The sequence below is a fragment of the Pelodiscus sinensis genome, chromosome 21 (genome assembly GCF_052426305.1).
Source record: "Pelodiscus sinensis isolate ZL-2025 chromosome 21, ASM5242630v1, whole genome shotgun sequence".
NCBI lineage: Eukaryota > Metazoa > Chordata > Testudines > Trionychidae > Pelodiscus > Pelodiscus sinensis.
Window position 1 is genome coordinate 25,813,913 of NC_143072.1, and position 16,090 is coordinate 25,830,002.

Consider the following 16,090-nt stretch of genomic DNA (forward strand, 5'->3'; position numbering starts at 1 on the left):
AGCTTCCCCACCCACAGACCATGACTGACTTGGGGCGGGAGAGCGTGTGAAGCCTCCTCCCACCCTGCCAGGAGCACGTGGCGCTTCGAAGTGCAACACATTCCTTGTAGGGTGGGGTCAGGGCAGAGGAAACTTTGCGCATTCCCCCTGTCCCCAGGCCTATCAGGGATTTGGGGTAGGGGAGCATGCAGCACTTCTAAGTGCCATGCACTCTTGGCAGGGCAGGGGGAGGGTGGAGGAAGCTTTGCATGTTCCCCCGTCACCAGGGCAAACAGGCCTTGGGGGCGGGGGAGCATGCAACGTCTCCTCCCATCCTACTGGGAACATGCGGCGCTTCAAAGTGTTGCATCCTCCCGGTAGGGAAGAGGAAACTTTGTGCAACTCTACCAGAATTTCATCCTATTTACTTTAGACCATTTCTCCAGTTTGTCCAGATCATTTTGAATTATGTCCCTATCCTCTAAAGCACTTGCAATCCCTCCCAGCTTCATATTATCTGCAAACTTTATAAAAGTGTACCCTCTATGCCAATATCCAGGTTATTGATAAAGATATTGAACAGATCCCTTTCACCCAAGCTGCCTTGCACTTCTAAGTTCTCATCCAGTTCCTCCCTATGTAGTAATCAAATCTAAAACAGCTTCCCCATTAGTAGTTTTCTTAGCCTTCTTCTGAAACAAATAAAAAAAATAGTCTCCAATACATGCCAAGAACTTGTTGCATAATCTGTGCCCTGCTGTGTTATTTTTCCAACAGATATCTGGATAGATGAAGTCCTCCATCATCACCAAGTCCTGTACTTTGGATGATTTTGTTAGTTGTTTAAACAAAGCCTCATCCATCTCTTCTTCCTGGTTAGGTGGTCTGTTACAGACTCCTATCATGACACTGCCCTTGTTTTGTTTTTTTACCACTTTTAATCTTATCTAGAAACTCTCAACAAGTCTGTCTCTTATATTCCTCTCCACCTCAGTCCAAGTATATACATTTTTAATATACAAGGCAAAGCCTCCTCCCTTTGCTTCTATACTGAGCTAGCTGCACCCATCTATACCAATATTCCAGTTATGCATATGCTCTTACCACATCTATGTGGGTATGACTAGACTACTGGGTTTTTTTCGGAAAAAAAGTGGCCTTTTTTTGAAAAAACTTCACCTGCGTCTAGACTGCCATCGTGGTCTCTCAAAATTAAATTGAAAGAATAAGGCAGTTTTTTCAACAGCGGTAAACCTAATTTTATGAGAAAGAGCTCTTTAAAAAAACGCATTCTATCGAAAAAAGGCATTCTTGAGCACAAACAGGGCTTTTTCAAAAGTCACGTGGCTGTCTAGATGATCTCTTTTGAAAGAGGCTTGTAGTCTAGACCAGTGTTTTTCAACCAGTGCTTTGAGTACCATTAGGGGTACTAGAGAAATCTGGGGGGTACGTCAACAACTGAAATTTGGAGAAAACTGAATTTGCGTTTTCAGTGCTTTATTATTTTTGTACTTCTTACACCCTAAAATTTCATTGCCCACCTAGCTACCAGTAAGTTGTTTAAACAAATGTGTTACAATGGTAGAAAAAAGTGTGTGGGTCTAAACTGTAGGTACTGAGGGTACTTATATTTTTTTAAAGGGGTACTTTATAAAAAAAATTGAGAAACATGCGTCTAGACGTACCCTATGATACCAACTATGTCATAGTTGTGTTTATTTACTAGCATTTCAAGTTCTTCCTACTTATTCCCCATACCTCTTGCTTTAATATACAGACAACTAAGATACTGATTGGATTTTGCCTCCCAAATTCTGCCTCTCTCTCCTTTATCACAGCCCATGCTTCCCCCCAATTTCTAGCCCATTATTAATACCACGGAACCAGTGTCCTCTGTAAGCGGAGCACTTGTGTGGGCACCCAGCATAGATTCAAATGCTGCCCAGCTGATTAGCAGAGTGCCCACAATGCCCAGAAGCATGTGTTTCTACTGGTGGTGCACATCGGCACATGCCTTGGTGCACATGACAATTCTGCACGTGGGTGGAAAAGCTTAGAGAGAACATTGCACAGGACTCTCTCTATATATACTTGCACTGGTGTACCTTAGTAGAGCAGTGGTGTGAGAATTGAAGACAAATAGCAAAGGGTAATTCAGATCAAACTAAAATGCATTAGAAGTGACACAGAGAAGCTTAAACTGTGACTACTCAGATTATGATTCTAACTAATGCAGAATCAGCCCCTCAATTTCTTCAGCACTAAACCTCACTCTGTTTTTGCTACCAAAAATACAGAAAATTAAACATAATAAATCCTGAGTATGCTAAGTAGTTAAAGGTCTGTTCTCCCATCAATAAATTAATCTAATTTCTATTAACATCAGGGAGTTGTATATGAACAATGAAGGTTAAATATAGCTCAGGTTTTTTAAAGGTTAAGATTTCTAATGCCACAACAGGGGAAGGTCCTTGGTCAGAATTCACATGGCCTGTTTCTGATAAGTGAAATTCGTCAGATCTACAATACTGGACACACTATGAACAGCAGAGTTACAAATCTGTTAGTTTAAAATGTAACCATAATCTTAAAAACTCATCATGACCATTATAATACCATGAATATGAATGCCATTTAATTAATCTCTGAAGATTATGCTAGTTGATCTGTCCTCTTCTCTTGCTTCCACTCTTTACATCTGTTTTTTTGCTGCAGTCTAATTAGTGTCCATTAACAAGCAGACACAAAACCACAGTAGTTTTGTGTATCAGTACGTCCATAAGCTATGTGTAAAAAATTTCCCATGGAATCATAATTACACAAAACCTGTGTTACACCTCAGATACACATACACACAACTCATTGTACAATAACAAACATGTAAGAATTGTACTGAACGTCATAACCAGATCAACTGAAGATATTCTTGCAGTTATAAAATGGTTGTCCAGATAAAGTCCTTTCATTAGAGGCTGGGAATGAGCAACAGGGGAGGAATCCCTTGATGATTACCTATCCTGTTCATTCCCTCTGGGGACTTGTCATTGGTCACTGCTGGAAGACAGGATAGTGGGCCGTTCTTATGTCCTGAGCTATGTTAGTAGTTCAGCAATTTGAAGATACAAAATACCCCTGTATCTGAACGATGGTCATGTTGCGATAATCAGTTTCTTAAAACCCCCAGAAAATAGCAGGATTAGCCTTCTTGAGCATAATAAAATATCCATTGCTGAAAATGTCTGTTAGACCAAGAAAAACCTCTCTCTGGTTTCTAATTTTTAACTGTAAAAGTGTCTTAATGACTTTGTCTTTTTAACCAAATCTCCCCCCCAAAACAGGAGACCGTATTTTGTTTGTTAAATAGGTTTATTAAAAAGGACATGGCACGGTGCCTTGTTTAGGTAGTTAAGTATCAATTTCCAGGGGGAATACTGAAAAGGGGAACAAAAAAACCTCTTGCATTTTGACAAGTGATTTTTTTTCAATACTGCATGGAACATGCTCAACATCAGATTTTAAAAGGAGAGTTAGTATCATTAATCCCTAATAACTTTTCATTTAATTTTATTGTTTTTCAGCAGGTGGTTTATGCAAAGAGCCCACTATGCACTGAGGAAAGCCAAATACATAAATATAGCAAACACACATTCAAACAGATCTGCTGATAGAGGCAGCTTCTGCTTTCATTTGCAAACTAGCACTGGACCTTGTCCCTTGTTTCTTATGCTGTTGAAATTATAATAGAGATGTCAACATGGGAAAAGCAGAATGCTGCTTCTCAAGCTTTGAACAGCATTCGGTTTTATCAAATACAGATCTCTTGGTTAGCTCATGCCAGCAGCGAGTACACAACAGAACCAAACTTTTAACCTCTTTTGTAGCCCATCTCTACAAGCAACACCTCTGAAAGGACCCCTGGGTGTTTTCTATCAACCGACAAGAGAACCAATGGCCCTAAGATGATTGTCAATATCCTGAAGGCTGTCTAGCGATGTTCAGTGCATAGTACAACTCCTATTAAATTTACCTGCACTCTTAACTGTTTCACAAGACATCTGCTATAATGTAGTCTATATTCAGGTAAAAAATAGTAAAACAGAAAGACTTAAACCACTCAAAATTCCCCTTTCAACCCCCCACCTCAGTAACTAACTCCCTTTAATACAAGTTGGCCAGTATTAGACAGGAAAAAGGGAAGGATCTGAAAAAGCAGCTCTGAAACTTTGCACATACCCAAGCTTTATTTTTCTAAAGGTCAAATAGCTGTGCATGGAGAGAGAAAAATCAAACATGACAGCCAGGCTTCAAAATGGTAGAACCTGGAGCGGAGTCGTAAGTTGGGAAGCAAACCGGGGTGACTCCCGAATGGAAAGCTGAGGGTTACACGAACAGGAAGCTCTTTTCTAGCAGTGGGATAATCTACGACGTGGAAACAAGCCACATTCTAGGCCCAGGGCGTGGGGAACCAAGCATGGCACACAGACAATGCACTTATTGGGAGGAGGGTTTCAAACCCACTGCCATTCTGCCACAGTCATTGGCCAAATCACAGAATTACTGCAGTGGAGCCATCTGCCCTTCAACTCCTACCCAAATGTAAACCATTCACAATCAGCTCATACGCAGTCTAGGGGAAAGCTCATGGTAGGGATGTGAACAGGTAACCAGTTAACCTTAATGGGTCCTGCTTGCCAGGTAATAGTTAACCATTACCTGGTAGCACTGCTCCAGTCCCACGGGGAGGGGGAAGAGGTGGAAGTGGGGGAATAGAGAAGGAGGGCTGCCAACTCCCAGCCTGTGCAAGCCTGCTGACTCCCAGCCTGCAAAGGCTGGAAGCCGGCAGCCCTCCCCCCTGCTGCCACTTCTGCCTCCCTCCCCCTGCATGCGAGGCTGCCAACTCCCAGCTTAGATGGGCTGGGAGCCAGCAGCCCCTGCCCGTGGGCCATTCCAGCCAGCCGTGGTGGGTGGGAGGCTGTTCCAACCTAGCGGACTGGAATGGCCTCCCCATCCCACCCGTTTAATCAATTAACTGGTGTCTTAACGTTTAACCGGTTAACTAATAAAACAGGATTTTACATCCCTAGTCAGGGCTACATCCTTTTCACTGCAACATATTTTGGACTAGAATTAAGATGTATTCATCCACAATGTCTCTATTTTCAAACATTCTGAATTAACCCTGACTTCATTAATCCATTTCTTTTTTATTGTGGTTTCGGCAAGCAAATTTTAAAAACAGCATTTCAGATTCTTCTCAAATATTTATTTTAAACTAAACAGCAGCATTGGTTTTAATGTCACAGACATTACATATCTTCACGACATACAGTGACCAGGAGGAGTAGAACTTTCCCACTGTAAAAGACCATGTAGGGCAGACTTTTTGGGCTAGTGAGTGTGTTTCACAGGACACTGGGGACAGGCCTGGGCTTACTCGAAGATAACCTAAGTCACTCAAGGTGTGGAAAAGCCATCCCCCGACTACGAGTCGCACCAACCTATGCGCCAGCATGGACAGCACTGTGTCGGTAGGAGATGCTCTCCCACTAACACAGCTACCGCCACTCGAGGGGTGACGTAATTAAGCTGAAGGGAGAGTGGCTGGACAAGCAGCACTGTAGTGCAGACCTGCCCTTCGATACAACTTCAGTTGCTGGGGGCAAGACTGCCTGGCATATTCATAGATTCCAAGGCCCGAAGGAATCACTGCAATCACCTATCTGACTTCCCCAGAACTTCCCCCAAAGTAATTCCTAGAGCTTATCTCTTAAAAACTTCTAGCTAACTTTCCCATGAGACCCAGCTATGAAAGAAAGGCCTCTCCGAAGGGCTCCATCAGGGTAGAATGGAGGGGAAACAGGAAAAAACTATTGCTGTATTCATATCAAAACATTTAAAATGCTGGTTAGAATGTTTTTCTTCTTACACTGCCTACAAGAAATCAATTTGCTGGTCTATAAACATTACACAAACACAAAAGTAATATATGGTTCTTGGTTTTGTACATAACATCTAAAGAGGTCCACCTGTCATTGTTTGTCTGGAGTGTCAGTACGTTTAAGGAAAACGGCTCCAGTACAAAGACCTCTTCTTATAGCTCGTGGATGACAATTTCCTGTGCTGCTATGAGCACTGATAGATGAGAACTTCCTGTTCTTTTGTATTGTTTTTACTTATCAACAGCCCGTTTATTAAAGGGCCTACAAACTCAGCAATCTCTCTCATGCTTTCTGTTTGCCCACAATCAACCTATTCTTTAGAGGCACAAAGCTTATAGTGTCATATTTTCTGTAAAGAGCAAATATTTTAACCCTATAATGAAAACACACAGAATTCTCCCGTGCAAAACAAGGAAAATGTCTTGGGATAGCATTCGGGCACTACGATAAATTACTGATGAAAAATATTCCCAAATCCCCTCTTGATTTCTTTTCCCCTCACATTTGTGTTTGAGCCTCTTTCACTATTTTCGCAATACTAACACCTTCCTTCTCCTAATTCCAGTCTGTCAAGCAACTTGTCCCATTTTCTCATTTTAAATAATGTCTTAAAATACATTTATTCCTTGCAATCCTTCCTATGTGGGTGTGGAAGGATGTGAAGACCACACTACTGAACTGTGTTTTGAAATGTCTAAGGTACGTCTGTGTTCACACATGACTATGTATTTTATATAGCACTATGAATGCTGTACAAAAAGCTCAATTTTAAAATTCCTCAAATGCCTAAATCAAAACGAGCAGAATAAATCATAGGACTTCGTATGTGCGGGTTTTGAAGAATTTAAAGTTCAGTCTGATATATTAAATTAGAAGAACAGAGAAATTAAGTTAGGCACAATGGTCCCACGTGCTTTAGAAAATGGACCATTTGCTGACAGTGGGTCATGCACAATGGTTCTCCCAGAACTGGTGCTGAAACACATTTAATTGCTAGTGCAGATTAAGGTCGTTAAATATTAATTGAAAAGAATTCATGAGGTTAGTCGACTAATCGGTTACTCTATAATCCTTGGAGGTGGGACCGGCAGCCAATGAGCTCTGGCCCCACTCCCACGGAGACCCCTGCCACTCCACACTGCTGCCTCTGTATCAGAGGCAGAAATGTGGGGTGCCAGGTGGGAGATAGACCACAAGGGGAGCCAGCTTAAAAGCCAGATCCCCTTGTGGACCGGCTGCCTATCACCCAGTGCTGCTGCCTCTGTTTCAAAGGCAGCTGCGTGGGGTAGCAGCAGCACCATTCCAGGTTGGGGGGGGTCTAAGCTCTCAGAACCAGCGTGAACTGGAACTGAGCCGGACTGCCCGCCTGGCTCCTATTACACTTTCAATGCAGAGCCACAGAGGGAACAGGCCCCAGACCCAGTGCAGCCAGGACTGCTAGCCAGCCTCCAAAAAAAAATGTGCTGGGGGGGGAGGGAGAGAGGGAGGAGGTGCACGTAGTCTATAGCATTAACCAATAAGCTTTTGCTAATCGACCACACTATTACATCCCTAGTGCAGATGTAGCAAAACCATATTCTGCACAATTACAGAAAGCAGGATTGAGGGCCATAGCGGACACATATTCAGCACTGAGTCAGTGTCCTAGTGTAGATGGAGCTTTATCATCTGGGTTTATATATTTTACAGGAGCTTTGTAATTTTAGATTACATGGAAAAATGTAGGACATTCAATTACCTCAAATTAGGATCTCAATGTGCATGAGAAATGCCAGTGCATTCTTCCACTAATGTCTCTGGGAAGTATGTACAACTCCGATTAAATTTTAGACCACCTACAGTGAGTGTATTTTTACTACACTGAATCAAGGTATTTTTGATGAGGGATAAATGTTCTTATCTTTTATGGATTTGTGAGGGAGGGAAGCATGGTCTGTGATTACCACCCAAACCTTAAGTACTATAATTACTTGTTCACTGGACATTATATACTGCATTTTCTTTTAAATGGCTTCTCACTTTAGATGTTCACTGCCACCTTTGATCTGCATCTTTCTCTGACAAGATACCTCCCTGTCTTCTGGAGGTTTCTCCTGCAACACTTTCAACACTGGGCACATGGGATCTATTATCTCCCTTTGTCTCAGAATTCATTTCAAAGGGACATGACTTTATATTTAATAACCTGTCATACAATTTAAATGAGAGTGGATTTTAATCTAATTATAACCAGTGCTTTTTACCCTGGTATGCAGAAAGTCCCTGGCTAATCACCAAGCATAGTGTAAGAAGAGTTATTAATTGGCAAGTAAATGAGGAACGCTGAGATGGTTAACCTGGCCTCAAAAATCAAACTTTCAGCGTCAGATTTTAGGCTATTATAGTAGCCCCGAGGCTTAATTATAACATGCTATCCTGACCGAGTATTCGCTTGAAATAAAACGCTCAGCTGGAAAGACAAGCTCTCATTTTGACAATGTGAAAATACAGAGTAAAGATTCAAAGTGAGGGACTCAAATAAATAATACACAAATCTGCGCGCACACACAATACTGGTTTTTATCTCACATCCAAAGGCCTAGAGGCTGAGCACCTGCAAAAACTGAATTAAAGCAACTGAGTTTAGCGAGCTAAGGGCTTGTCTATATGTCAAAGGCTACAGTAGCACTGCCTACAGTGTTGGAAGGCGTGCTCCTGTCACAGAAGGTAATCCATCTCCCCAAGAGGTGGAAGCTAGATCAACAGAAGAATTCTTCCACCAAGCTAGCCCTGTCTACATTGGGGTTAGTTTGGCTTAACTCCCTTTCGCTGGGGCACGATTTTCCCACCCAAGTGATATAGTTTGGTCTACCTGACTTTTTAGCATAGTCCAGGCCTCAGTTTCTGCCGCCCCCTCATTGATAGGTGCTGGAATCTGCATATGTGGGTGCATGGCGAGAAAGACCGCTTCTCCTCTTCTTTTAAATTCCTTCTCTTTGCTGTTGTGTGTAAATTCTACACTTCAGTCTGACCTTGGGAGATCTACGTCCATCCTTCTCTTCTCTGGAAGAGAGGTGTATGATTCTTGTTGACAGAATCCATCATCCCACATCTGGAAAATCTCCCATGGCATGTGCTGGTCTCTCTCAAAGCAGGAGGTACTGGCTTCCTGGGTAGACTGTACGTAACCTGGACTGATGAAGCAATTTATAGCCTGGAAAGCCCAGACAGTACAGTGGCTGCAATGACCAAGAAAACAAGTGACCTATTTGATTCTATCCTATTGTCAATTAGGACTGCAGGAGATTCCTGTATTGGATGCTTCTGCCTTAAATTGTCAAGCTGGGCATTCAAATGTCCTTCCCTCCCTCTTTCATTGCTAGACTATCAGAGAATCAGGTTGCTAGGATAGTGAGATGTTTTGGTGCCATCTTCCAGGCTATTCACAGTGTACAATCAGAGCCCTGAGCAGATTCAAAACTGGTATCCGCATCTGCAAAAATGACCCATGGATAACTGCATCCATGTCTGTAGATGTGAATAAATGGTGGCTATAAAGTAGATATCTGCAGATTTGCAGGGCTCTAACAATCATAGCCCAAGGAAAGGAAAGCTAGACAAAATGCTAGCTGCTCTCTGAGGATGCTGCTCTGTTTATCTGGACCCGTAGTTAGAGATGAACTATAATGAGAGTCACCATCCTGTTTGAGGACTGTGCTTGGGGAAGGGAGCAGGTATGCCAAGAATAGAAAGATGATTTTTGCTTGCCCTACAGCCCCTCCTAGACTGAAAAAACAAATTGGGGCCATATGTGTAGGACTGGATCATGGCTGCTGGAGACAGGATGGAATGCTCCAATACAAAGGTGTTGAACTCTCTGAAGAAAACTTCAGACCAACACTCTGGTCATCTGAAGAAGTGGGCTGTGCCTACAAAAGCTCATGATACCATCTACATATTTTGTTAGTCTATAAAGTGCTACCAGACTATTTGTTGTTTAAGTTTTTCTCTGAAGAAAGGAGGCTCTTGGGCTTTGCCACCAGAACAGTCAGCATACCTCTGGGTCACCCCAGAACACCTTTTCTATCTGGAGGGCTGCGGACAATTAGTACATCTATGCTGATTTTAATAACTGACTCACAGGTTAAGTGGATACATTTAGATCGGATTCACAGGGATTAAAACACTTTTTCCATTTAAGGATAGAATGGAATAGTAGTAATAATATTAACAGCAACAAGAAGCAGTATTTCTAATGTTATATTTTATAAATTAAGGAAGGGAATAAAATGCAGGGCTATGAAGAACAGAAAACAATGCGGACTCAAAGTAAGAGGACATCTCTAATAAAAGCATAGATGTGTTCCAGGATATAAAAGTGTATTCTAGTACTATTTCATTAACTTCATAGCTGAAGTCATTTTAATTGTGAAAAGTCACAAAACAAAATTCAGTGGAAGCCAAAGTCGATTCCCAAACAGACAGCATAGTTAGAATGTCATATTAATCTGTCACATTGTTACTGAAAACCCTACTTTATATAGATTCCATACATTTAACAGCTAAACATGTATTTAAAAAGTAATACAGGACAATATCCAAGAAGTAGAGCAAGCAACAATACAGAGTAGGACAGAGGAGGAGGAATGAAGGAATACAGGGGACAAGTTCTTTTGAGAAAAGATATCAGAAATCATTTCTGTTCTGCCTTATTTTTAAAGGCAGGCAAATGATTTATTGCTTCCTTCGTGGTAAGGGAAAATAAAACAGAATTTTAAGGATTTTAACAGTGAAAGAACAGAATACTTTCCCTTGCTATGCCGGCCACATTCTAGGGTTTACCTAGTGTACTAGGATTAATGAGCCTCCTTTTCTTGCTTTGTTATTCATGACTAACATTTCATTTAAATAGAATGTCTGTCCTACTAAGAAACAGACATTTTGCTTCAGTGAACGAGCCAAAGGACTTTCTTCTACAGCAACTTACCTCCACTAACTGGCTTGGCTCCTGTGAGCAGACTTTATAAGACATTATCATCTTTCAAATCCCCTCTAGCAGATGCAGCAAGGATGCAGGCAAAATCTTAATGAAATATGCATAGTAACATTAAAAAAAGAGAACATGAGTTTGGTATCTAATATATAATCACAATGACCAAGTCAGGTGTGCAGATTCCCCAGCATGGACTTTATTAGAGTTCAGTTATAAATACACACTCTTCAGACATTGGAGATGTAGTTCTGACTGATAAAGTAGCAGACAGGAAATGAAACCCCTCCCAAATGCTGCTCCTTATCTTGAAAAGCTCTGAAATTATTACTGAACTAATAAAGTAATTTTGTTTAAAAAGAAATGATTTTTTTTTATAAAGGCAGTTGTGAGATTATTGCATTTTTCTGGCTGTGTACTGTGCTGACATAACATGGTAACTTCTGTGTGATTTGTTATAGTGGAGTCTGATAGTAAGGACGTAGTTAAACAGTATTTCAACTTCCATTCTAAATCCTTTGGAGGAAAGGGAATTTAAGCTCTTGGTTAGTGATAAATGTCACATTAAAATTTGCCATTTGCAATCTTTGCTTTTCGTTGTTTTGGTTTTATATGTAGCATATTAAGGAAGTGACTGAGATGCTTTCATGAATCTCAGTGAGGCTTTATAGAGCAATGACAGTTTTAATATTACCTACATGCATAGAAAAATGTTCCTGGACAAAAGCACTTGGGTTCTGAGACATAACACAGTTTGACTGGCAACCAGTAATTTTCCCACTGTCACTTTCAAATCACGGAGGTCTCTGTAGCTGCAGAGTCCTCATTCTGCAACCCAATCCTCTCATTCCGTGTGGAAGGACATACATTAGACAGCAAGGTGATCACAGGCATTGCCTTGGCTTGGGAGACATGGGTTCAAATCCCTACCACAGACTTCCTGATAGACCTTTGGCAAGTCGCATAGGCCTGGACCCACAAAGGAGACTTAAGTATTGTGATGCTGAGCTCCACAGCATGTAACTTTTAAAGGCCTAGGGGGGAAAAAAAACATCACAGGAATAAATGCATGCCACAAAGCCTGGATTAGGCTACTATAAAAGGAGTGGGGGGAGGAAGATGTCTCAGAATGTGATGCACAAAGACAGCATGGTATGCAGGAAGCCATCCAAGGCACACTATGGAAAATGCAATAAGGTTGTGTGTGCTTAGCTGCACCCCCCTCTCTGAATTTGGTGCCAAGTCCTGGATACAGGGGGGCACCTATCACATGCTCAGTCACGCAATGGGGTAAGACATTCAGCTGCCAGGCAATGGCCAACTTACAAATGAATGCCCTCACCACTAGGACACACAATCTTCCAACTCTTGTTCTGGCATAATCAGTATTTAATCATTCATTCATTCAAGTGGAACAACTTTAATAGGAGATTCCGCAGCCTAGTGGTTAGGGCACTCTGCTTCCCTTCCCCATACCAGGCAAGGAAGACCTGAACCAGCAGTCTTCCACAGCCCACATCTCATAGGCTTTAAGGCCAGAAGGGACCGTCCTGATCACCTACTCCAGGGGTTCTCAAACTTCACTGCACTGCACCCTTCTGACAACCAAACTTACTACACGACCATAGAAGGGGGACTGAAGCTAGAGCCCCATCATCCCAGGTGGAGGAGCCAAAGCTCATGGCCCTCAGACCCAGGCTTCGGCTCCAAGCTACTCTAACTCAACCTTGGCAACCCCATTAAAATGAGGTGGCAACCCACAGCTTGAGAACCATGATCTATTGTGGCAGGCCAGAGAACCTCACCCACTCCTGTAAAGGACCCCTAACCTCCAATTGATCTACTGAAGTCCCCAAGCCATGATTTAAAGACTTCAGGTGAGAGAGAACCCACCGTTTACATGAGTGTAAACTTGACCCATGCGCCTGCTGCAGCACAAGGTGAAAAATGGTAACCACTCAGCTATAAATTGTACAAGTCCTCCTCCTGCTCCTCCCCTTGGCTGTTGCTAACTAAGAGCTTGCTGGATTGGGCCCTGCATGCGACTTACATGGCCAAAGGCCCATCTCTCCCCTAATTCGTGAAGGACTCCAGGACTTAGGCTGCAGATAGGGGCCAAGTCACCTAGAGTAGGGCTGCAGTTCACATGATCAGAGATCATGTGCACATCCATCAGGAATGATCTGGACCAGGGGTGGACAACCTTTTTGCATTCGCAACCCCTGGATCCAATAAAAGGGGTCCGGAAAAAAAATTGGGGGGGAGGGGCGAGGGAGGGAGGGAAGCACAGCCATTTTAATTGCCGCTCTGCTCCTGCTACTCCCGCCACATGTATGGGCACTGAGCCAGGAAAAGAAAATACCGGCTGGCCCAGATCAAGGCACTCCGACCCCGCTGGAGGATAGCCGCACTGCACTGCTGATCTAGACCGTGCTTGGTTGTGCCACAAGGGCAGGGGACTGGACTCAAGGTCCCTTTCATCATATAATCATGGAACACTAGAACTGAGAGCAGAACCATAGGCCCCTAGGAAGCTTTTACAGCAAAAACTTAGGCACCTGAGTTGAGATGCCTACAAGACTAGCTGAGCTGGAGGTTGTGGATCACAGCAGAGCCTAAAATCAAGTTTAAGGAGCCTAAACAGCTCTGTGGATCCCATCCTTGGTCGCTCTGCTGTGCCCATTTCTCTTCTGTAATATATGACATTGCTACTTCCCAGGGGCAGTCTGTGCATTGCCCAGGAACTATGCGAATGAAGGACCTGTGTTTCTTTTCCACTCTGGTTTGCTCTAGATTGTCCCCACGCACAACAGAAAAAACCCTCAAAGATTAGTTTTAGAAAACCAACATTAATACTTGGGTAACAGAACTCTTCTTACCGCCACTGAAAAATTTTGGAGTGGCAAATGGAGTGTGCATAATATTAAATGAATTATAACATTTGTAAATTAGAGTTTAAAATTCAGACTATGGGCATGATTAATATTCTCAGGGGTAAATTTTGGTGGATAAAAACATAACATTGTAGTTATCTGATGTAGAAGTTAAATATGCTGTAACTCCAGTGCCATAATTCTGAATTTACTTATCTTCTCTTTATCTACAAGGCAATATTTAAAGAGGAGAGAGAGCCTGGTTTCAACTCCTTTGTTATATAACAATTTAACAGATAATTATTGTTATTTGTAAAATAATCAGATCTATTCAACACCCATTACACTGTTGTCTCAATACCTTTGACTGTGGCAGTACTCATCAAAATGTAATTTGTGTGGGTTGCTGCACCCTCTGCTGGAGCAGAGAAATTATTAAATTATTACTACTTTTTTAAAAAGTAGGCTGCACAATTTTACATAACTAATTTCTTGGTTACTAATAAGGCCACAGATTATTTAAAATAATAATACAATTTCCTTTTCACCATTTACTTATTTTGCATTCCTTCAGCTTGGACAATAAAAATTAATGAATTGGTTTCAAAGTTTTGTTTGTAATCTGTTCTTTCAGGTTCTGACTGCTGCAAAAACTATATTACTGTTATTCTGAATAGTTTAGAACAAATTAATAATTTCTGCTGGCCTTCTAATTTGTAAACATTTGATTTTTAAAAGGTAAATGTCAACTCAAATTTGAGCCAACAATATTTTCCTTATTAATGTGCCAAATAATTTGAGCATAAAGTATCAAGTAAAAATGTTAAGGGAATCACACTGCTATCTGAAAATTCAATACTAGTACTATGAACTGAAAGGGATTAAAGAGGGAAAATAATTGTCTGTCATGAATTTACTTTGTACATATGCTAGCACTTCGGATATAGCCATTTTCACTGTTTCCCATACATAGGCCTCCACTATGAAAATACACGTGCTTAACTTTCACAAGAGGAGTCCCATTGAGGTCAACTCATGTAAAAAGTCAAGCATTGGCATAAATGTTTGTGAGATCCAGAGATCAGTAAATTTTTCCTGATGCTCATAAGTATCCATCACAGAATAAAGAAGAGAAAAAAATACAATAAACATGAAATTATTACTTATAAAGCCATAAAAACCAGCAGGGGAATTCATGGACAGGCAATATAGTAGTACTTTTAAAATACCGGTATTAACATCTGTTTTTATTTACCACAACAATAGTTTAAATTATAATTCCTCACTATAATCTGCTAATGTGGGGTCTCTGCATTTTAATGGATCTCTGGGGTTATGGGGGTACAAGGAATCCATGACAATGGATCTTAAAGCAGCACAGGAGCCTTAAATGGAAACACTTCCAAAGTTAGGGTCTTTAGTCTTGAGACCTGAGAACTGGGAAGAACATTCACACATTCAAACTCTCTTACTAGTTTGTGCTGTATGTTGTATTTATTAGAGAAATAAGATGTGTGCTATATTTATTAATTACAAGAAAAATATGTTCAGCAAATAAGAAAACCTGAATATGCTTATGTCTTGCAATATAAGGTCTCAGCTTTGTGCAGTAAAGCACCTAAAAACAAGTTGCCTTTCTCCCACATCTTGATTTACACTTTTCTTTCCATACAGCAGCATAAAAATGATGGAAACTCTCAGAAGATATTTTTTCTTTCAGACACTGTTTAGTTTAAAAGCTTTGTGGTGGCAAACCTTTCAGCCTACTAATTAAACCTTTGGGATTTACCTTCTCCTTGACCTGTTATCCTCTACTTAGGATGCCAGCTTAGAAAAATTTAATGATTTTGTGTGAAATCTTGCTTCCACCAACTCCAGTAGGGCCAGATTTCATTCTTGATTTGCTATCTTTCGTGTCACTTATCTACAGAGCTTAAAATTGGTAAAAAACAGGAATTTGCGTATCAAATATGGAAAACTTGCATATATTTTAGCATATTTTGCACTATTAAATGTGAGAGAGACTACAGGAATGTTTCCAGAGCTTTTGATGAAACTTATAAGCATACATCAAATTGTGACTAGGATGCTTAGTATGTTTTTCATTTTAAACTTTTTACTGGGAGCATTGTTATAGGCAAATTGAATTCACTTTCACTGCTCTAAACTGAAGCTGACATCAGCTGTATTTCTTAAAAAAAGTCTAGAGTTAAAATGTGATATTTTAACAATTTTCCCTACGTCTCAGTTTGAGGGTTTTTTGAGTTTTAGAACTTGAAGTATTGTTCTAACAGTGGTGACCAAATATCTGAGATAGCTGCCAAAATATG

At 41.1% G+C, this 16,090-nt stretch overlaps 1 protein-coding gene across 2 annotated transcripts in view; it reads right to left on the reverse strand.

The window, feature by feature from the left end:
• NSRP1 (nuclear speckle splicing regulatory protein 1) overlaps window positions 1–16,090 on the reverse strand; it is a 40,314-nt gene that overhangs the window by 14,879 nt on the left and 9,345 nt on the right. The gene's annotated exons all lie outside the window — the stretch shown is intronic.